Source organism: Lasioglossum baleicum, chromosome 10, assembly GCF_051020765.1.
Source record: "Lasioglossum baleicum chromosome 10, iyLasBale1, whole genome shotgun sequence".
NCBI lineage: Eukaryota > Metazoa > Arthropoda > Insecta > Hymenoptera > Halictidae > Lasioglossum > Lasioglossum baleicum.
The window spans coordinates 13208928-13231321 of NC_134938.1; the positions used below are offsets into that span (position 1 = coordinate 13208928).

Sequence of the window (22394 nt, forward strand, 5' to 3'; positions counted from 1 at the left end):
CAATATATTATTATATATTTCAAATATCATGATATTATCATATACATATTTCAAATATCAATATTATTATACATGCATATATTTTGTATATCGATATATCAATATATGTATTACTATAATTTTATATATCGATATATTATTATACAATATTTCAAATATCAATATTATTATACACACATATTTTGTATATCGATATATTATTATATATTTTATATATCAATATACATATTATTGCATTTCAATTATACAATATATCCTTAAATGGAAATCTAATTACCCCAAATTCTTTTATATTGTCATTATTCATATCGATGCATGATTAATTGTCAATGTCACTGAGGCTGATTGTTCACTATGGAAATTGCTATTGTTGTTAAAAAGGCTTCAAACAATTATGCAACGACTCCTGCTGGATAATGTGTTAATATAAAATAGTAATTAATTAATGTACATAATAAATAATACAAAATATTGATGTACACTGAAATTAATCATATTTTTAACATACCTGGTTTTAAATTTTCGAGACTCCAGCTTCCTCGTCTTTCTAGGGTTAAGCGACTGGCAACGTTTGTTACACGCAGACGAACAATATGGTGTAAATGAATTGGCGACACTTTTTCATATGGTTTGTTTTAACTAATAAGCAACTGTATATTCTTGCAACTTTAATAAGAATACATGGACTCGTGTTTTAAACATCTGGTATTATTTTCTCTATTTTAGGAATATTATTCTAAACTTCGAATTTCTGTCATTGCTGGATAAAATTTTGGGAAATTATTCCTGTGACAAAATATTTTTTAAATATTAGTATTCATTAAATAGAATAAATCCTTCAAATGAAACTTCGGAGAAATGTTCTCAGGAATAAAGTGTTTCAAAAATGTACAATTTACAATATTATTATTATTATTATTTGAAATATTTTATTCAGCTCTGACTTCACGCTAATATTGTCTATTGTTAACACTAACCGTACCAAGCACAATTGTTTTATAAAAGTTACAAATAGAATTTGTTTAGTTCATCTAACAATTTCCAATCTTCGCAATTTCAATGGTTATAAAATATAAAATAGGAAACCTGTCGTGGTACGGTTAGCGTTAATATATTTGTATGTAAATAATTCTTTCTCGAATGACATTGTCGCTTGTCTACTGCAGGTAAGAAAAAGACAAGAATTAAAATAATCATGCAGCAGAAAAACGAAGAGGTCGCTAATGTGAAAACCTCCTTCGAGAAAGTGAGTACAGATACATATTAAATAATTATAATAGGCACTAGAGTCCGGGGAGTTCAGCGTTCCAATATTTCTCGTATATCCACTGTACAAAATTTTTGAAAGAATTTCTTACTATTATACAGGACGAACATTATAAAGCGTTACAGACGAATATCTCCAAAAATATTGATTATACGCAAAAATATTTGAAATGAAAGTTGTTCAGTACCGAGGGGGACATCGTGTGGTGGGATTTTTATTTTTCCCGGTGGACACTCCAAGGTGAGGAGAAGGTCACCTTGATTTTTTAAAATGGAAACACCTACTTTCTGTATCATGAACCGATTGACTATCGAATTCTGAGTAAAAATGTATTGACCTGCATGTGTCCTAAATCTAATAGTTAACGAGATATTATCGAAATAATTTTCATTCTTCTTTGGATAATATCTCGTGAACTATTAGGTTTAAGACATATGAAGGTCAACACTTTTATACTCAGAATTTGATACTCTATCGATCTACGGTATAAAAAATAGGACATTCCAGTTAAAAAAAGAAAGTTGACCTTCATCTCACCTTGGAGTGTCCACCGGTAAAAATAAAAGCCCCACCGCATGATGTCCCCCTTGGTACTGAACAACTTCCATCTGAAACATTTTTGCGTATAATCAATATTTCTCGAGATATTCGTCTGTAATACTTTATAATGTTCACCCTGTACAAATCATGTATACATATTTTATTAAAATACAGTAGAACTTCGATTATCCGTGCTAATTAGTGGAACATGATTGTTCGGATAATACAACAATTATACAGTTTCAGTGCTGAACTGAATCCTTATTGAAGTGTGCAGTAAATCGTCTAGCGCATGGGTTGGTTTAACGCAAACTAATCCTTTGTGAAAAGTATTCAGCCGATAAAGAGTTCGAACATCAGAGGCTCGGATAATCGAGATTCTACTGTAGTTTCAAAATTAGAACAGTTCCAAAATCGCGTAAAAAAATAGTGGCTGTAGAAATGTCGAGGAGTTTGTAGCTACAATTAGAAGCATAACTGATTCCACACACTTTAAATCAGAATAACTTTTTCATGTATGGACCAAGCGACTTCAATCTCTCTGTAAGGCTAGAAGAATTAATTTAATTTAGACGTCTGACGTCTAATAAATAAGTTGAAAAAATGCATTTGGCCTGTGAATTGTGAAAAACAATAGTAAAAATTGATTTTTACAACTTTTTTAGCTGGGCCAATAACGAACATTTAAAAGATGTGTTTTTCAAACTCGTATGAATTATATGTATACGTTCTGAAAATTTCATTGAAATCGGTTAATTGGTTTACGAGTTATAATCGATCAAAAGTGGTAAAAGACCGAAAGTCATGAAAAATTGCAGTTTTCACCACTTTTGATCGTTTATATTTCGTAAACCAATTAACCAATTTCAATGAAATTTTCAGAACGTATATAATTCATACCAGTTTGCAAAACACATCAATTTTCGTTATTAGCCCAGCTAAAAAAGTTGTAAAATACAGATATATTTCTGTCAATTCTCCAACTCCGCTCTCTGTTTCTCTCTCTCCCTCCTTATTACAATTTGTGGATAGACTTTTCGATGATTTCTTCGTTTAATCAACGATTGACGATTAACTTCATCAATCGATTGAATCAGTCTCCGATTTTTCGATGATTTCTTCGTTTAATCAACGATTGACGATTAACTTCATCAATCGATTGAGTCAGTCTCCGATTTTTCGACGGTTTCGACGTACACAATGCGGGTTAACGTCCGGAATCGCAACGCATCTTCGTAAAGGAAACGGCCTGTTGGATTTAGAACAGTGTGGAATCAGTTATGCTCCTTGCTGTAGGTTCACACGAGGGTCGGGGAACACCGAGAAAAATGTTGAAACGCAATTTTCGGGGACGAGCCACTTCATTAACTTTACGAAGTTCTGTCCTGTGGCGGAGACTTGAACGAGCGGGGCGCGATGTTTTTCTACTGTCTCTCCGAGTGTTGTGATTAGCGGAGCGCGGAAGATGTTATTCTTGTGTATGGGTGTTTGCGTTCGCTGTGCAGCCTCCCACGAAGATCGTCTGAAACAGTAAAAGACTTCGATATACGAATAACGGAGGCGATGATAGCAAAACATTGCCATGATCCTGTCTGAAATGGGAGCATAGGTTGCCTCGGTACTCTGCGACCTAGAAAAGCGAGTCTTAACCACGAGCAACCTGTGTTTCCTTTAGGAAAAGGATACAGTAGTGTCTCGATATACAGAGTGTCTCAAAAATGTAGGAAAACCTTGAGAGGGGGATAATTCACGACGTCGTTTCAAGTAAGGTGGAGTGTGGTAAGTCCGTTAATTGGTTATTTTTATTATAATGTGAACGAAATTTCTCTAGCTTGTATTTATTAATGTAGTATAAGTTAGTATGAACTATTCTACATAGATGTCGCCCAAGAATAAAGGTGTTTTCCTCGCTTAAATCAACGAATGCCAAACAGTTACGTGAGAGGTACACGTATAAATTTGAGTTACCCTGAACGTGTGCAATAGTTTACAAGTTATTAATATATTCTGCGATGTCATTTTAGGCAAGTGCAACAAATAGTGATGTAGGTTTACATTAAATAAACCGTTTTTATTGCATTTTTTTAAATTTATTGAGAAAAACACTAAGATGATCTTGCCCCGTAAATATTACTGCACGGGGAGAGTCCGTACTATCACGGTGGGGTAAGTCGGTACTCTGTATGGGTAACTATAAAACTAAACAATATATTTAATGCAATAAAATGCATTTTGTAGCAGGCTTGATAATAATTCTTTTCTTGTCCCGAAGAACTTGAAACAAGGTTCGAAAGCATTTTTAACTATCAAAGACGGACTTGCCCCATTTTCGAGGGTCCTAGTTGACACTTTGTACAATGTCCTATCACAAAATGATAATTTTCAAGCAGAATTAGAATCCTACATAATACTAATTCATCAATGATAACTGTGACAAGAGTTTGATGCCAAAAACGTTAAGTTTTTACATACCAAACTGAAAATACATCAGTTTAAAGTCCAATTTTGCAAAAACTAGGGCGAACTTACCCCACTCCACCTTAATCTTTTCCATTACGAAAATTTTCTCCGAAGCTCCGTTCACGGAGTCGAGGCGAAAATTTTCGGCAAGGAAGAAGTTATTTCAAATGACTTTGGGAATGACCCGTTTCAAGGTTCTCGAAATCTGTGGAAAAATGATTAATATTGAATTGCTGCAAGGGCCAAGAGCAGTCGAATACTTGCATTCTCACCTACCCTACCTTTCACTCTCCGCCAGCGGTTTCTAACCCTTATGCTACTACGACTACCCGAAAAATTTTTTTTCAGCGCCTCCCTAACTTTTTTGTATTTTTAATAGATATAATAATAACGTTTTAAAAACTGTTAAGTTTTATTTATTTGTAGATACTATGGTGTGAAAATTACTTTTTATTAACACTGTATCTAACCGGTAGCCTGTTAACCCCTTGCCCTACGATTTATTTTACGGTTTCAGTGATTAGAACTTTTTTTGTAGATCATAATTTCCTAAAAAAGGAGAATATTTATATCTATTTTGTGCCTATACGTTCTCCAATAGCTGTATATTAACAAAACCAAAATGGAATTTTAATTCGGTTTAAAGGAAATTATTAACATACATCTTTATCAGAATCTGTTCAGAATATTCATCACGAGTCAGACACGATATTGTAAGGCAAGGTGTTGATATGCCTCCCAATAATTGTGCTGCACCAAATGGAAGCTTAAAAATCTTCTTTTACGCAATAATCCCGTAGGAAATGATTGGATTTTGATATAGAGGGTGAGTTGTTGGTTTACGATTAAAATCGCTGTTGCTATCAAACGATTCCTTTAAAAAATCCTCAGCCATAGACTTTCAACAATTACGGAATAATCGTCCGAAGAGTAATGTGTTGAAAAACTTTGGCGCCTCCCCTGGCAATAGTCCGCCCCTCTCGCAGGTTGGAAACCGCTGCCCTACGTCTACGAGAAAACTACCGCAATAAATGTCTCATCGGTTTCCTCGTTAAAAATCTAAAAAGTAAAAAAAAATACAGGAACCCTCCTTACGATCGCGGTAAGCGCAGGTTATTATCTCTGCAGGAAAAATCCCGAGAAAGATGCAACTCGCCTCGGAGCAATAAAACATAATCAGGGTAAGTTCCGAAAAGGTTCCGAGGGAACGTATTATCGATCAAATCCTCGTTTATGCCAGTTTTAATACCGTGGCCGAGGATATTCCAGGCACACGTGACCGCCGCCGCACAGGCCCGCCATATTGGCAGAGATAATCGCGGTATTACGTGGAACCGGCGCGGGAGGTTAGGTTTCGCGGCACACGGGTGCAATAAAAGTCCAGCATGTAAGTACCTGCGTCAGGTAGAAGGGCTCGGTAGTTTAAACATGATGAAGGGAGAAGCGGCGACGTGCGAACCGAAACCTGAAATCCGCTCGTAAAACGATAATCGATTTATGATGGCGGCGTTTTACCGGGGATCTTTCCCTTCGCGGCGGTCATTGTAAAAGGGAAGGAAACCTCGACGGGATTTTATTTCCGCTTTCTTGCGGGGAACAATAGACGCACCGTAACTGTGACGCAACCGCGACTACCATAATAAAGATCCTACGGGCGCCCGCTTTTGCGGACGCCGACCGGTTCTTGCAATGTTAGCCCGCGAAAGTGTCGCCGATCTTTCGGAAATGTTGGTCTCACTGTTTTCAAAAGATTTTTCCTTGGTACCGGATCCTCGCGATTGACGCAAACAATTTCTATTTTGTATAAACATCGGTCGTTTTCAACGTGTCCTCGAAAATCTTGCCTATATTCTTGTTGAAAAATCCTTAGATAATTGACAAACATATTTTATCGTTTTTACAATATCCTGGTGACTACAATAACGTTAATGGACCCCGTAGACAATTTCTGGCATTGACGTAAGGGCTGGAATAAATTTACAAATTTATAATAATAACAGGATTTTATTTTATTCATTTTTATTTATTTTGATAACAGGATAATGACCAGATTTTTTATAGGAGTTTTATACGGAAAAGTTTTCCAAGAATACATTGTAAATAAAAAATCTGCAGTCCATCGTTTTGCCAGGCTCGCGGTTTCAGTGGTAATAATAATTTCTAGACTGCGGATTTTCATGAAAAATAAACATTCTCTGCATCATTTGCAGGAGACTGGAGTCAGATAGACGTTTAATTCTCACTTTAATAATCTTAACAAGGTGAAAACACTAGATCGACATGATTAGATCATTCTAATCATTCTAAAAATGCATAAAATCCGCAATCTGTCGAACTGCCGCAGCCTAACGATCATCCCCCGGTAGGAACGGGGTTGATTATTTCTTGTTCGTTTTTCTGTAACGTAATTCCCGCGGTTCCACCCACTTCCGGTGGCTCACACGGTGTCCGGAGGGATCGATAATTCGCGGGGAAGGGCTGCACGTCGCCCGTGGGAGTACGGATAATTGAAACCCGTCGGAAAATCGTCCGAGTCATCGTGCGCGTAGCGTTATTATTAAAATTGACTCGTCGGAGGGGCGCGAGTCGAGAAATCGCTGCCAATTCGAGGCGTTTGATCGGACGCCACTCATCCACCACCTGCCATCTTTTTTAACGTGTTCATACCGTCCATCGATCGCCGTTCCAAAATGAAAAAGGTTCCTTTTTGTCGGTGGAGGGGGCTGTTTAAACAAAATGCGAAAACAAAGCCTGAAACGATCTTTAAAGTAAGTTTAGGGAGCATTGGGGATTTTATTTATCGCTTACAATCTCTTTTTTTACACGAGTTTGGCATGACACTAAAAATTATACAAATGGTGTATCCAAAAAATATTATTAGTTCATTTATACAGGGTGGGGCAATAATTTTGTCCACCTTGAATGTTTTCGTTACTTGTAATAATTTGAAAAAAAATAATGTATGCCAAATTTTTCACGTGCATGAAGGCGTGTCAGAGATTTCAAGGTCACCTTGAGATTTTTATATCAAAGTTGATTGAATTGAGTATCGAACTCTATTTTTAAAACTGTATTGATGTGTTCTAAACCTAATAATTGAAGAGTTATTTCGATTGAATCTCTAACAATTGCTTTTTCGTCTGGAATGTTTTTCCAACCACCATTTTCTGTGTGCAATAGTAATTTCAGAATAATATTTTTGTTGGAACAGATTTTATCGATACATTAACTGATTTTCAGCAGCAGATTTCAGGTTGTATTTTTGTTCAGAAGGATCTTTCTATTCAAATTAAATATAACGGCAATAAAATGATTTTACGGTTGGCCCCAATGGCCTGTTCGCTACCTCTCGCGAACCTAACGAAATATAACGGAAGATCGGCAGAACAGGAACGAGGGTGGTCACCGGTCTTGTTTGTACAATCGATTCCTCGCGTACTGCTTTTACACGCACGATGTCTCTATCCGAGAGAGGGTAGGAAATCTCGAAAGTCTCCACCATTCATTTTTGCAGTAATCTCTCTGCAATTCGACGTGTAAATAATTATAATCTCATAACCAAATATACGGATCCCGTGCGGATCTCCATGGAAATTTTCATTTTCGCACATCATTTTCTAAATATCGAAACGGGAGAAAAATTTACTCGTCAGATAAATCCACACTCATAAGTGTATTTTCATTGATTTATGACAAAAATTAATAAATGAAGAAATATAACTTTTCATCTTGTTGCAATTATTTATAAATTGATAACTTTATTCGGCTCCTGTTTCTTATCATTGACGCAGACAATTTTTATTGTGCATAAAGGTCCAATTATTATACAGGGTGGGGCATTTATCCTGGCCACCTGGAATATCTCAAAAACTAAATTCCAGAGAAGAAAATATTTCAAATAAAAAGTTTAAGTCAAGGAAGGGCTGATGCAGCAGTCATATCCATTTTAAATTTTCATCATGTTTTCAAAGACATTCCAAGGTCAACTTAATTTTTTAAAATTGAAACACCTGCTTTCTGTATCATGAATCGATAGAGTATCAAATTCTGAGTATAAAAGTGTTGACCTTCGTATGTCCTAAACCTAATAGTTAACGAGATATTATCGAAACAATTTTCAGTCTTCTTTGGATAATATCTCGTTAACTATTAGGTTTAGGACATATGAAGGTCAACACTTTTATACTCAGAATTTGATACTCTATCGATCTATGGTATAAAAAATAGGACATTCCATTTGCAAAACTGAAGTTGACCTTAGAATAACCTTGAAAACATGATGAAAATTTAAAATGGATATGACTGCTGCATCAGCCCCTCCTTGACTGAAACTTTTTATTTGAAATATTTTCTTCTCTGGAATTTAGTTTTCGAGATATTCCAGATGGCCAGGATAAATGCCCCACCCTGTATATCTCACTCCAAAAATCGATGATAATTCCTTTCCACAGTTAATAATTAAGACTGCAGATTTTATGCATTCATGACGAAAATAGGTGGACGTAATTTAAAACGGTAAAAACAATTTAAGAACGTCCATACTTTAAATTTATTAAAATTGTTAAGGATGGAAAGAAATGTTTGTAGGACTCTTTGTCTTATAATTTACTTGTAATACGAAGAAAATTTTTATTTTGCATAAAAATTAATAATTAAATCACGGGGTGTCATGGCGGGTCTTTAGCGACGTTTTCGGGCGAGAAGTGGATAGCTTTAAAAAAAAAATGGCGAGTGTCAGCGAAAGCGGAAGAAGGTGATGAAATAAACAGCTTCCGAAACAAACAGCTGAAGGCATAAGTAAAGCTCGTCGATCGGGCTCGGGCACGGCCCGGCTTGCGCCGTTTATTTGTCGGCGCGGCAAATCGACAAATATTTGCAAATAATAATCGACTTGCTTGCAGGATCAATAAAGCACAATTGCTCGCGACGACGTCTGGCAAGCTACGAATCCTTCCGAATCGTTTGTACAAACTTTTTAACCGGTAAACGCCGGCTTCGAGAACCCGCACGCGCGGCCTACAATTGTTCCCCTGTTTCGCAGACAATTACCCTCTTTGTCTCTCTCTCTCTCTCTGCGAATTGGCTTCCTTTCGGTAAAAAGAGTAACAATAAAAACTTAATTTAAGAAGATATAAATTATACAAAAATTCTTGGTACTTCAGTTAATTAGTTAGGCACTCAAAACAGCGATTAAAACCTTTTAGCTGATAGAAATGACAAGGCTCTATTTATTTAGATTTGTGCTTGGATAAAGAAATTTATCGAATCATTTTCCATGCAAGCAACGTCATAATTTCAATAATTATAGAATTAAAATGCAGACAGTGGTAGGTTTAGTGTTAAGACTTGTCCCTTCCCCTTCTACGATTTTGCAAATACGATTCAATTATTTTTATTTGTTGTTCTGCTGTGAATTTTTCCATTATGCATGACTAATGAAAGAATTTCGAAACTCCCAAACAAAAATTGAAAATATATTAGATATGATTGTATAACTTCGTGCCTGATTTGAAAATAAAAAAATTCAATCGTTACATTTTAAGGAATACAACTTTATTAATCAATTTTATAGATACAGTCACCAGTCTTTTCTAATTGTAGAAAATTTCACCATTTTTTAATTTTATTTTAATCAATCTTTAAAATTTATTATTGAATTTTATTTTCTCAATTTTTTCATTTTTCCATTCTTTTTAATTTTCATTTTTTTTCTTTCTTTCAATCATCTAATACATTTCAGAAGAAAATTGTTCACTTTTTGAATGGGGAACGTGACTTCTGGCCCATCCACAGTGTAATTTCTATGTTTGCTTAACGAATAAAGCGTTAGGACAATAGAGCAATCATAAATGACAAAACGACTAAGAAACAAAAATTTGAAAATTGTGGGAAAAATTGTTTTAAACGGGAGAGTGAGTTTTCGGCCATCAGAGTTGAACAAAAATTTTATTTAAATAAAAATGTTGAATAAAGTGGGTTTAAACCCCACTTGGAAAAAGCCTACTTTAATCGAAATTTTTAGTTTGAATAAAATTTTTGCTCAACTCTGTTGGCCACCCACGGGGTGTTACTCTTCTTGAAATTCGCCAGAGTGGACCCAACGCAGCCTGCGGAGGCTGCAGAAAATTCCCAAGATGGCGGCGCGAGGGAGAGGACGCGACGGTATACATAAGTGGATGCAGGATGAGGTCGAAATTGAGTCACTTAAAAAACGATAGACCGCATGTGCTTTATCGTGCTCGGCGGGCTGCAGACGGGACCCTCGAAGGAGTCACGTGCTGTGCGTGCCTCGCCGGTCTTCTGCCAGATTTGCAGCGCCCCGAATCGTCCGTCGGCCTATCTCGAGCCCGACGGACTTCACCCTCGGATCCAATCCGCATCAAAAATAATAGACTCGTCTCGCGCACGTTCTCGAAGATCAATGGATCCGTGGGATCCACGATACAGTGAGAAAGAAGTGGGAAGCTTTATCTCTTCGAACCTCTGCACGGGTCCCCTTCGAGAAGAAATACTATTCTGGCCGATGCTTCACAACATTGTTCTAGCCTCGATGAGCTGACAAACTGCTGGAAATAGTATAAACTTCGAGTTCGAAATGTTACTATATCGTGCACTATTTCTTGAGACAATAGTTATTCAGCGATAAATATTTGTCCAACGGCATTCATTTTATTTTAACACTTGTAGTTATTCGTGACAGTTTCCCGATTAAAATGAGCCCAAACACGACACAATTCGAAGCATATTTCGTTGATTAATCCACGATTCAGTAGAACCTCGATTAGCCGAATTGCTGACATCTTTGATTTTCAAACAATTATAACTTCGGAACAAAATATCGTAGAACGATGGGACTGGTCTCATTTTAAAGCTTGAAACCTCTACTTTCACATGGCTGTAGCAGTATTTTTAAATGTTGGTAAAAATCGAGAGTTCACATCGTAGTAAAACAATCGAAGACTAAAATTTACTCGTTTAATTCACGATATACAGAGCGCTCCAATTTATACTCAGTAACACTTACAATTAGAGAATATTTCAATTTCAAATATACTCCATAAATATAATCCATGATTTTTACTTGAAAAGAATTGTGCACAATTCACTTTGGATATCCACAGATATGTGTGCAAAATCCCGTTCCAAAAAGTTCAATAGTTTTTCTAAAAAAAATTGTTGAAAATTGCTGGAAAAGTGGCACTCGAGAATATATCCCCTTGAAACGAGTTGTACAAAAAAACGTATAGCTCACGTAATTTCTATTATTTCCACTTGAAAAAAATCATGTACGCGCTTCAGGTGTTCGTAAACGAGTATGCATAATCCTATCGCGGAAATTGAAATAGTTTATCCGGGAAAAATGCCTAAATATTGGAAAAATAGCACTCGAACTGAGAGCGACTCCCTTGCGTGGAATTTCTGCCATGTTCTTGGAGGACGCACTTTCTTCCGCGTTTAATAACAGTCGGGAGAATCTCGAGGGGAAAGCAGGGACCCAGATAGCCCACGAGGAGAACCTTGTTCGATTTCTCTCGAAGAAAGCGGTGACAAACTCGAGGGAGAAAAAATTCCGGTGCTGACTAATGTGCTGCGGACAGTACTCTGGCATTAAACAAGATAACTCCTCTTGTTTGTGCAACAACTGGATCCCGGGTCGTCCCAGTGCAGAACGAATTCGACTGACTAATGGGTCACCCGGTAAACAAGGTCGTAAAAGATCGCAGCAGCATAGCAGGTTACCAGAAAACCTTTGGCCCATTGACTCACTTGCGCTTTACGACCTAGAGCATTGTTCTGCGAGGTACAAACTATTTACGAGCTGTTTTTCACATTTGTTTTGCACGGGGTGACTCACGGGGATACACGTGGCCCAGCGAAGATACATTTTAAGGACAAATGGTGGTTCTAAGAAAGAAGCGCTTGGAATTTGACTCTGTTTATTGTCGATACCGAATTGTTATCGAAGCACAGTCACTGGCACGTTTGCATGGACGTTGCACTTCCGCCAGGGCGCCGCCATTTTGGACGAAACCGTCTTTGTGTTTCTACGAGTTGATAGTGATAACTAGGCTGCAGATTTTTATGGAAAATAAAAACTGTATTTATTCTATTAGATGATTGCATAAGTTCGTGCCCGATTTGAAAATAACATTCAATGGTTAAATTCTAAAGATTTGCTTAAAGATTGGTTAAATTAAAATAAAAAAATGGTGAAATTTTCTACAATTAGAAAAGAATGGCTAAATTCTTTAAAATTTAACCATTGAAATTTATTATCAAATCAGGCACGAACTCGTGCAATCATCTAGTATTCTTAATGATTTTGTCGAGTTTCAATATTCCTATTATGTTAAGTTTCACTTGTATTATCCATTATCAATGTATAATTAATCGACGTCGAAATAACGCATCTTATTTAGCAGCAAAATATTTTTGAAGAGAAGAAGTTTTCCAGTCTCGAGAAATTGTCGATGCTCGAACCGTGATGATTTTGTTAAAAATCTACCGAGCACTAAAAGCGATGAAAATGTCTTATAAAAGCTTATAAATAGCTTATAAAAGTGACATGACTCTATTTGTTTAGATTTTTTGCCATTTTTATTGCAATATGTGCTCGGATAAAAAGATCGATCGAAACAATTTCCATGTGAGCAACTAAATAATTTCAATAATTGTGAAATTAAAAATATAAAACCGGTCATTTCACCGGCAGTGGCAGGTTTAGTGTTAAAATAGTGCAATAATAATCCTGGTCTCATTATAAAGTTACTTTTTATTAATAACTAAGCTTAAGCGCACGAATACTTTGATGTGTGTCAAGGCAGCTCTCTTTTACACCCGCGTGGGCCATCGGTTTTGGAAGGATTACGGAGTGGGGACTTTGAAATTAAACGAGTAGGATTGCAGCAACGTTCGTTAGGGTAATGACCTAATAAACGGTGCTGCGGAGGAGACAAAGGAATAGGGTAACGGAATTGGAGTATCGAAAACATGATGCGATGGCCCACGAGACGATTTGACGGGTTCGATGAACGTTTCGATCAGGTTTACATCGGCGGTCGATCACCTCGCCGGTTGTTGTCGAATTTTCGCACAGCTGATATCCCCGCGGCGATGAGGCAAAAACTCTACACAGAGTTCTTATACCTCACCGGTGTCTTTATTGTAAGAAAGTATAATACGAAGACTTTAACGGTTCGGGATCGCCTTGCAATTTATACGAAAAACTGGATTGCAGGTTTTTGAACAGTGCTGTTCACGGAAAAATATTATTGTAGATTACTCGCATATAGTATATTCAGATACATGGGTAAAAAGTTTTAGTCATTTTGAACAAACTAAAAATCTGGACTTTTGGCGCGCTAAACAGGCCAAATACCCCACTGTGCGGCAGTTAACCCAGATTAGTCGCAAACCAGTGAATCCGAGGTTCGTAGATTCCCAACGAAAAGTTCCCATTGTTTCCCCATATGGGGCCTCCGAGGCTCGCCTAAATCTGGAACTGTAATACAGGCAACACGGAAATCGGCCAGTCCCGAAACAATCGAGAGTTCGCCCGGGAAATCCCCGGGCGAGTAAAATTGGTTTTGCCCCGATTATGCCGGTATTTAATGCGGTGTTCGCGCGTCCCGTAATACCGTTCTTCTCTCGCGCGACTGTTGTGACAACGATTTACGAAGTCAAAGGGTAAGATTTGTCACCGTACACAGACACGTTCGTTCGCGTTGCCTTTGTTGTTGGTCGCCGCGATCCGAGACACGGATTTTGCCAATGATGGCGACGCGCCGACAAATAGGATCCGAGCTGGTTTCCCTTCCACAGGTATCTTCTTTATTTTTCCAGGTTGATTTATTTTCACAGGGACGGGCTGTTTGGATATTCCCGACGTGATCTTTCCGAACTGATGGAAAAGCATCGAGCAAAATTGAATCAAAGAATAAATACATTTTCATGGATTTTGTGCATTCGTGACAGAAACGAGAGTGCGCTGTTTAACAATTTATTTCTTCGGTTATAACAGAGTACCCCAAAAATGTGTTGCCTTGAAAAGAGTCCTTTACGAAATTTGATTGGTACTTAAAGGAAAAAGTTATTTCAAATGACGTCGGGAATTGTTCCTCTTGAATGCAATATTTATGGGACACCCTGTATGCGAAATTAGAAATTATTTTTCTATGAGAGGAGACAATTATTATCGACTTATTAAAATTGTTGCAATTAATCCTTGGATTATTTATGGAATTTTAAAAACATATTTGAGGGTATCTTTACGCAAAATAAAAATTGTCTGCATCGATTGCAAGGAGTAGAAACTAAATTGAATGTTATTTCTTCCCCTAGTGATTTTAATAGAGGAGGCAAATTAAAAAATTTTCCAACAATTTTGAATTTCATCTACTCAATTTTGCTATAAATGTATAAATGCATAAAGATCCGTAGTTGACACCAACTACGAGGGACTGAAAATCGCCCAATTTGTTCCTAAAAATTTCACCGCTGGAGGGGTGCAGCTCACAAGGGAAGGACCCGAGTGCCCCCAAGTGTCCGACTTCGATTTTGATAATTTTTTTGCGGGACGATGGTATATTGATCCCTAATGATGTCTGCAAAATATTAGGTGTAGTTACTCAATAGTTTTAAAGATATAAACAATTAAACTTTCATACCTTTTCGAAGTTCCATTAGCCGTGTAAGCAGGTTGCGTGAAAGTTCAATTGTTTATATCTTTAAAACTATTGTGTAGCTACACCTAATATTTTGCAGACATTATTGGGGATCCATACACCGTCGTCTCACAAAAGATTATCAAAATCGAAGTCGGACACTTGGGGTACTTCCCTAGTCAGAGGGCTGAAGAAAAAATAAAAAAATATTCGGAAATCTCGGTGTCTCTGATTTTGGGGGCCAGGGTCCCGGTCTCCGGGAATCCTTGTTAAGTGTCTCGGGGGCCGGCCTAGAAAAATATCTGTCCGCGCGCGGGGCACACGGCAACCTAAATACCTGTCACGCGATTACCGCCGCCGTCGGCTTGTCCCTTGACGAGAACGCGTCGGGTGCCAAGGGGTTTGTTGTTTCAAGGCTTTACGAACAACAAACCGCCCCGTCGAGAAGTCAATGTTTCGTGAGTGGTTGCCTTGCTGGAAAATCAGGTGCATCCGCGGTCGGGTCACGTCCGAAAAACACCCCTCCTCCCTCCGCCGGGTACGCGACCGGACTCCGTGAAAAAATCATGCGAACAAGAGCACCTGCCGTGACGTGGCATAAATTTTCAAAATTCTACTATTCGGGAATTCAACCACTTCGACTCTAGGGAGTCGAGGGGGTTGCTACGCCTGCATTCGGTGGGAGGATAATTGCATCGGTAGTAAAATTCAGGTGGGTCGGGGGCGAAATTATTCACGATCAAGCATATTGCACAAATCCACATTGCATTAATTAGTCAATCATTCACGATCAATCATGTTGCGCAATAATTATTGTACAGCATGATGTTTACGCAAATTCACATTGTATTTATTAATTAGTCAATCATTCACGATCAAGCATATTGCGCAATAATTATTGTACAGCATGATGTTTACGAAAATCTATATTGTATTAATTAGTCAATCATTCACGCTCAATCATGTTGCGCAATGCTTGATCGTGAAGCTATGTCAAAAATAATTTTTTTATTGAACCGAACCGTTTAATATCCTTTTTTAAGATGTCAGAAGGATTAGTTTACTGGGTAATGTATACACATAATAATTAGAATGTGGATTTTTATGAAAAAATGGAGATTGCATTAATTAGAAAGTACCTACTAAATAAATATTCGTTTCTTCCTCTAATAATCTTAATCTGTTCCTTCGCAGACCAAGAAATAAAAGAAAAAACAGAATTTCAATTGAAAACTTATGAAAAAATAAATTATACTTGGTACTCGGGTTAAGTATAATGGAATTTAAATTGAATAAGACAAAAATGTGAAAGTAATTGTTGCTGAAAATGTAAAGTGTAGGTTACTTAAACTAGGACAGCTTGGAATCAATCGTCGAATTTGGAAATTTTACCCAAAACTCTTTGTACCCCCGCAACGTGTTTGAACAACGAAAAACCATACTCGTCGGAGTTCGCCAAGGAAAGAGTGTTTGACTTTGTTCAAAGCACCGAAAGAAGGCGCAGAGTCAAGAGGCCCGGCTCGATAAAAGTGTTTTGTCATTTTTATAAGAAGACGAGTGAACAGGCGACACGGGGACAGCGAGCGGACGCTGAGGGCTCTGAAGGGCGACTACCTGATCGACCTGGGTGGTCCACTAATGCTTCACTATTAATACCGCTGATAAGTCCTCAGCATTCTTTTCGTTGAGAAATGCATTGACAAAAATGTTGCTTTACACAGGTTCGAATTACTCCAAGTAAGTTGACCAGTTGCAAAATTGCACAAAGCGAATCTTTCTAAATGCATTTCTCAAAAGAACAATGCATTTCAAAATTTTCTTTCACACAGTTTGGTAGTCACAATAATACCATGCAACTTTTGTTTCTACGTTTTTTTCATTTTATTTGCTGTTCTCGAGATATTTCACAAACAAGAAAATTTTTTCAAGGGATGATTCCGTCCCTTGTCGTATTTTACCGAGCCGCACTCGTCACGAAGATTTTGCACAAAGTCTAACACAAATATGAGTGTTACATCTTTCTTTTTAACTGAAATACAACTTGATTCGTTTGTAATCAATATTTAAGCATTAATATAAATGTAGCCATATAGAAAATATAAATTTTCTTTTCTGTTTTTGGAAAACCTTTTTCGCTCATCATTTAGTAAACCAATGCTTCTAATTGCTCACGAACAATCAGATCGTTTGGGACAATTATAAAAAAGTTATTTTGTTTTAACCCATTGCACTCCAAATTATTTTTCAATTTTGTTGCCAACAACTCCCCACTATTTTAAGTGTTCCATTTGAAATTTACTTCAAAGGACAGTTCTCTGACTGTTAGTTATTTTCACCAATTTTGTTTACTAATTATCAGACAGGGCATGTTTATGCAATTTTTGTAGACGAATTTTAAGAAAGTGGAATAAAATATATTCTTATTTTCCGTGGTAGAGTAGCCTCTTTAGGTCTGATATAAATTAAAATCGTGCTAAACTCTGTCATATTTCATATCCTAGCAATTTTTCAAAATTTCCAAAAGCCATAATTGCATAAATATCCGTAGTCTACCTAGACTACGGATAGTAGATCGCTTTCAAACTTTGTTGTAATTTATATTTCTGGATCTTATACTTCTTTTTAACTATAAAATACGACTTAAATAGATAAAGGAAGAACCAAATACACATAAAAACACGTTTCATTTGCATTTTCCTTTCTCCGATTATCGAAAGGGGTGTACCTACGAATACTTATGGGACTGACCATAAATGCATAAAGAATCCGCAGTCTAGTCATCAACCAATTAGTCCAAAAATGCACAAACTACACAATGACAGTCACCATGATCACAATGGCCCGCACTAGAAGATTAGCATCTTCCGACGGCGATAAGCGCGGGGAACGTTGTCGAAACTGGAAGACGACGCTGAGCTCGGAGGCAGAGATTCGGTGTAGGATCGATCGCGGCCGCGATACGCGTAATCTAGGTCAAATAGCAAATCGTTGTTTAATCGTAGATTAAGGATCAGGTACTAATCGAAACAAACACCGCTCGATTGCGCACTTGTGCTTAAACCGGATCGAGGAGGAGGGCAGGGGGGGGGTAGAGTGATTTGTTGTAACGAAGAACGGTGGCGCGTGCGAGCGAGCGAGCGAACAAGCGGAGCGAGTGGTGCCGCGGCCGCGATCGCTTGGCACAATGTAGCCACTTGTTTACAGGGACAATATTTTCATTCCGCAAACAATTGGTGGCTCGATAAAGACCCGGGCGTACAGGTGGCTGCTCGGGATCTAACGTTGTAACGCGCCGCCGCCGACGCCGATGACGCCGTCGACGCCGACGCTGAATGCCTCCCCCCCCCCTCTCTCTCTCTCTCTCTCTCTCTCTGTGTGTGTGTGTGTGTGTTTACGAATCTCTCGAGTAAAGTATTAGCCGACTCTAAACGCTCGAATCATCGAGAGAGTTGTATACCTTCGATTCGTCGACTCGTCACGGTCGATGCGACGCTCCCGTTATTCCAGACTCTTTTTACTGTGATCCTAACCTACCCCTCCCTCGAGCTGGGAACGTTTTCATTCAACTTTACAATTTTCATCCCTCCTCAGCTTTCGGTGCCTGCGCGAGGCTGTTCGTCTCGAAGCGTGTCGCTTCGCAACAGCTTTGTGTCGGTTCGAGAGTTTCATTTGTACTGGATTGATTGTGGTGGAGATTTGTTAAAAAAAAAACTTTTTAGAACCACGCTTATATTAAAATGCACTAGAAAGGAGAAAAGAATTTTTTTAGGCATTAGTGACTATAAATAAAAAAGCGTGGAGCGCTAAACTGTATTGACGTAATCTTCGTCGGCGCACCACGTTTTCATTTATAGCGACTAACGTCTAAAAAAATTATTTTCCCCTTTTTAGTGCATTTTAACCCTTATCACTCGAATGGCGACTCTGAGGCGCCACTAAAATTTATTGTACCATTATTCGAAATATTGATTACGTTATTAAATATTAATAATTACTAAACAGCTAGATATTGTATGGGGTATCCACCAATTTCATATCCATCAAATTTAAAAGATCATAGAGAATGGAAATATTATTGTGGAAATATTCTTGGTTGGAAGAAATGTTTAATTTTCGACTTCAAATATCTCCGAGTGCAAAGGGTTAATATAAGCGTGGTTTTTAAAAAGCTTTTTTTATATACTTTTTTATTTTTTACTTTTTATAGTCTTTTTTATATGGAATGCGAGATATAGTAATACTGGTATGGAATAGTAAGATATGGAAATACGCGACATAGAACGAGGGGATGACTCCGAGAGACGACGTTTCTTGATGGAGTCCGAAAATTGAAACAGCCCGTAAGGAAGGGCTGTGGTGAAACGCAAGAGGGAATCCCGGGAGGCCCGTGTTTAACGGGCAGGCCAATGAGGAAAGAAACAATGGCGGACAGCGTGTCCCGCAGAGATAATCCGACGCGGTGTTTACGATCGAGCGAACCGCAAGAACGAAAACAAACGACGCGGTCTCATCGAGGCTGGAGTCCACTCGTACGGGCCGCTGCGGATAATAAGCGGTGTTAAAGTGACTGTAAACCAAGATCTGCTGGTCGTCGACGAAACAATACGCCCGGGAAATCGTTACCCCCTCTCTCTGCCAGCTCCGGGTTAGTCACGTGACGTTGCGACACACGCACGACGGAGACGAGACGCGTCACGTGACCGGGCGGCAGCGGGGGAATGGTAGAGGGGGAATCTGCCACCAATAAGAATAGTAACATGAAACTTTTTTGCTGAGGAGGCTACAATTTTCTAGTGTAACGGAAGTGACGAAATTTCGCGAATAACCTCGAATAGTTTGACAAGTAACATTTTCATAATTAATTCAGTAACTTTAAAGACTTCATTGGTGAAATTTGAAGATTGTAGAATGTAAAATGAAGCCTTGGATACATTCCCATTTCAGAATTATGCAGGTTTGATGCTTACATTGTTAGTTATTAACAAATTTTGGAGAAGTGGTATGTTATGTATGTCTGTCCTTGTCCTAAAGAAAGAGACATAGTTCATAGCATTTCCCATACGCTCTCCTTTTTTCCGTCGCAAATTTTGATCGTTCATTATTTTTTTCTATGTTCTATGATTTTCTATGATTCTATCATTGAAACGATTGGCTTCTGATAGTTAAAATATGATATAAATATTCTTGATTCAATTTGGTCTAAATGTCTTGCAAATAATTTACTTCTAAACATTACTAGACTGCGAGAAGTTCTTTTTTTAATTGAATTATGCAAATTTTGACAAAAATGATATGGAGCAATTTGAAACAGTGAGAAGATTAACAAATTCCAGCAGTACTGATATATGTATTATTTTTACTGTATTAATATTATTAGTGAAAAATATAAATTTATATTCAGCTCCTGAGTTTCGCGATAAATGCACGAACCTCTCATTTTGCATAAAGATCTAGGAGTCTAATTGAGTCTAATTGATTAATCTAAAGGAACCTAAATATTATTTATTGTTAGTAGACTGCCGATTCTGATGCATCTATGACAAAACTAGATTGTTAAAGGGAGAATAACAATTCGATTTGGTTGTTTCTAAATACGTAAACGGTGAAAAATTGACGTAATCGCGCTGGGAGATATTCAGACGCGGTTTATCAGAACCAGGGAGTGCTTTTAATCGTGGGCCAGTGGGCAAGATACAAGGGACGACGGATAGCGAATCGATAAAATGCCGGAGTTCGTTCGCGATCAACTCTACCTCCCCTGTCTGCGTTCCACGAAGATTGTCCACACTTTTGCTGCTCGTTCTACACCGATTGCATTCAAATGCTGCTGACGTTCGCCAAATTAATAGTTAAATATCAGCAGATTAGTTGGATGTATTTCGATCTCCGTGGACAGTCGGACGAATTTCGTAGAAGAAAACGATGGGCCCCTGGCCCTCGGAATTCGGCGCCACTGCAACTGATAAGTGTCGTTCCACGATAACAGACGTGTGCATCGATCGGAAACGGAACATTTCCCATCGCTTTCGAGTGCGTTTCAACGCCCACAAAATAATTCTCATTTTTACGATTTAGTGATGGCTGCGGATTTTATGCATTTGCGAGAAAAAGCAGTAGAAACAATTTAAAATATGTATACAGAGAAAATGTCAGAATATAGAAATTTAGACCAATGTATGACTTTATCTTTTTTTATAATTTATAAAAAATATTTTTATACATTTCATAAATTATGATAATTTATAAAAAGGACTTTAATGGCCCCCTGATTGTTACAATCGAGTTACATACTTATTGTATATACAAACCCGCAGTGTATCTTTATTTGAATACAGAAAAATGTTATTTTCAGCTTAGATTAGTAAAAGAACTTTCTGCACGCACCTTGATTCTTACAATCCCGTTGAACTTTTATTTCGCATAAAAATTAGTATTTATAATTAGACTGCGGATCTGTATGCGAAATAAAAATGTTTTGCGTTGATCGTGGGAAGCAGATTCTAGAGTTGTTTAAATCTTTCACTTTTTCATATATCTTCCCCAACCAATTTCTTCATAAATTCATAAAGATCCGTAGTCTATTAATAATGTAGCGCAAAGAATTTTTCTCTACCTGGAAATTTCGAGAGCTGACACAGTTACGGAATAGTAGAAAAGAAAAATTTCCTTTCCACGAATATCTGCCCAATATTGGAGTAGCGGGCGCGCGGGAAACGGCGTGCGATCAACAAACGTGATTTTTCACTGTTCGCCGGGCGAATTTAAAATAATTTCTAGCGGCTCGCTGCTGGTCGGCTTTTAATTAAAGGAACGAGGAATCCCGCGGATCGTTCAGCAATTTAGAGGTGGTACGCGGGTTCCGAGATTACCCGCTCTTAATCCAACAGCAGAAGTGTTTCGCGGGTGTGTTTGCGAAGCGTATTAGCCGCGGGTCGGCCGGATTAATAAAGTTAAAAATGCACTTTGCGGCGGACGTGCGATAATGATAATTTCAGCGAGCCTAGCTCCGGCAGAAAAGATGGAGCGAACACCAGCCGGTCGATTTTTTATCGGCAGGCGAATTTAATTGCTTCGACTCCGTTGACCAACTCCCACACACACACTCATAGGTACATCGACGCTTTTTTACTGATCGAGGAACAAGGTGTACTGGATGGTCCACAGAATTATCCCGGAATTTTTTAATTATTGCTGCGAGTTAACGTAACGGGCCTGGAACGGGTGAGAAGTGTTGCGCTTTGTCGCGAAAATTAACTAATGAAATCCAAAAGACTTTCTAACAGAGCGAACTGCTCGAATCGCTTGAAACATTACTAAGCTCTCTCTCTAAAAGTCTTCAATAATTTTTATGTGTTGGTTAGAAAAGAATAAAATTTTATTCAGTCCCGAAACATGATAATAACACTCATATTTAATTTAGCAGCTACTGTTTTAAAATCTTGAAGGATTATTCACCATATACA

At 37.9% G+C, this 22394-nt stretch overlaps 1 long non-coding RNA gene across 2 annotated transcripts in view; it reads left to right on the top strand.

Annotated features, from left to right (window-relative positions):
- The first annotated feature begins 834 nt into the window (after positions 1-834).
- Positions 835-22394, top strand: part of LOC143213170 (uncharacterized) — a 137303-nt gene continuing 115743 nt past the window's right edge. For both annotated transcript variants that reach the window (XR_013009891.1, XR_013009892.1), the window contains exon 1: positions 835-1246. This is a non-coding gene — a long non-coding RNA (uncharacterized LOC143213170). The remainder of the gene's footprint in view (positions 1247-22394) is intronic.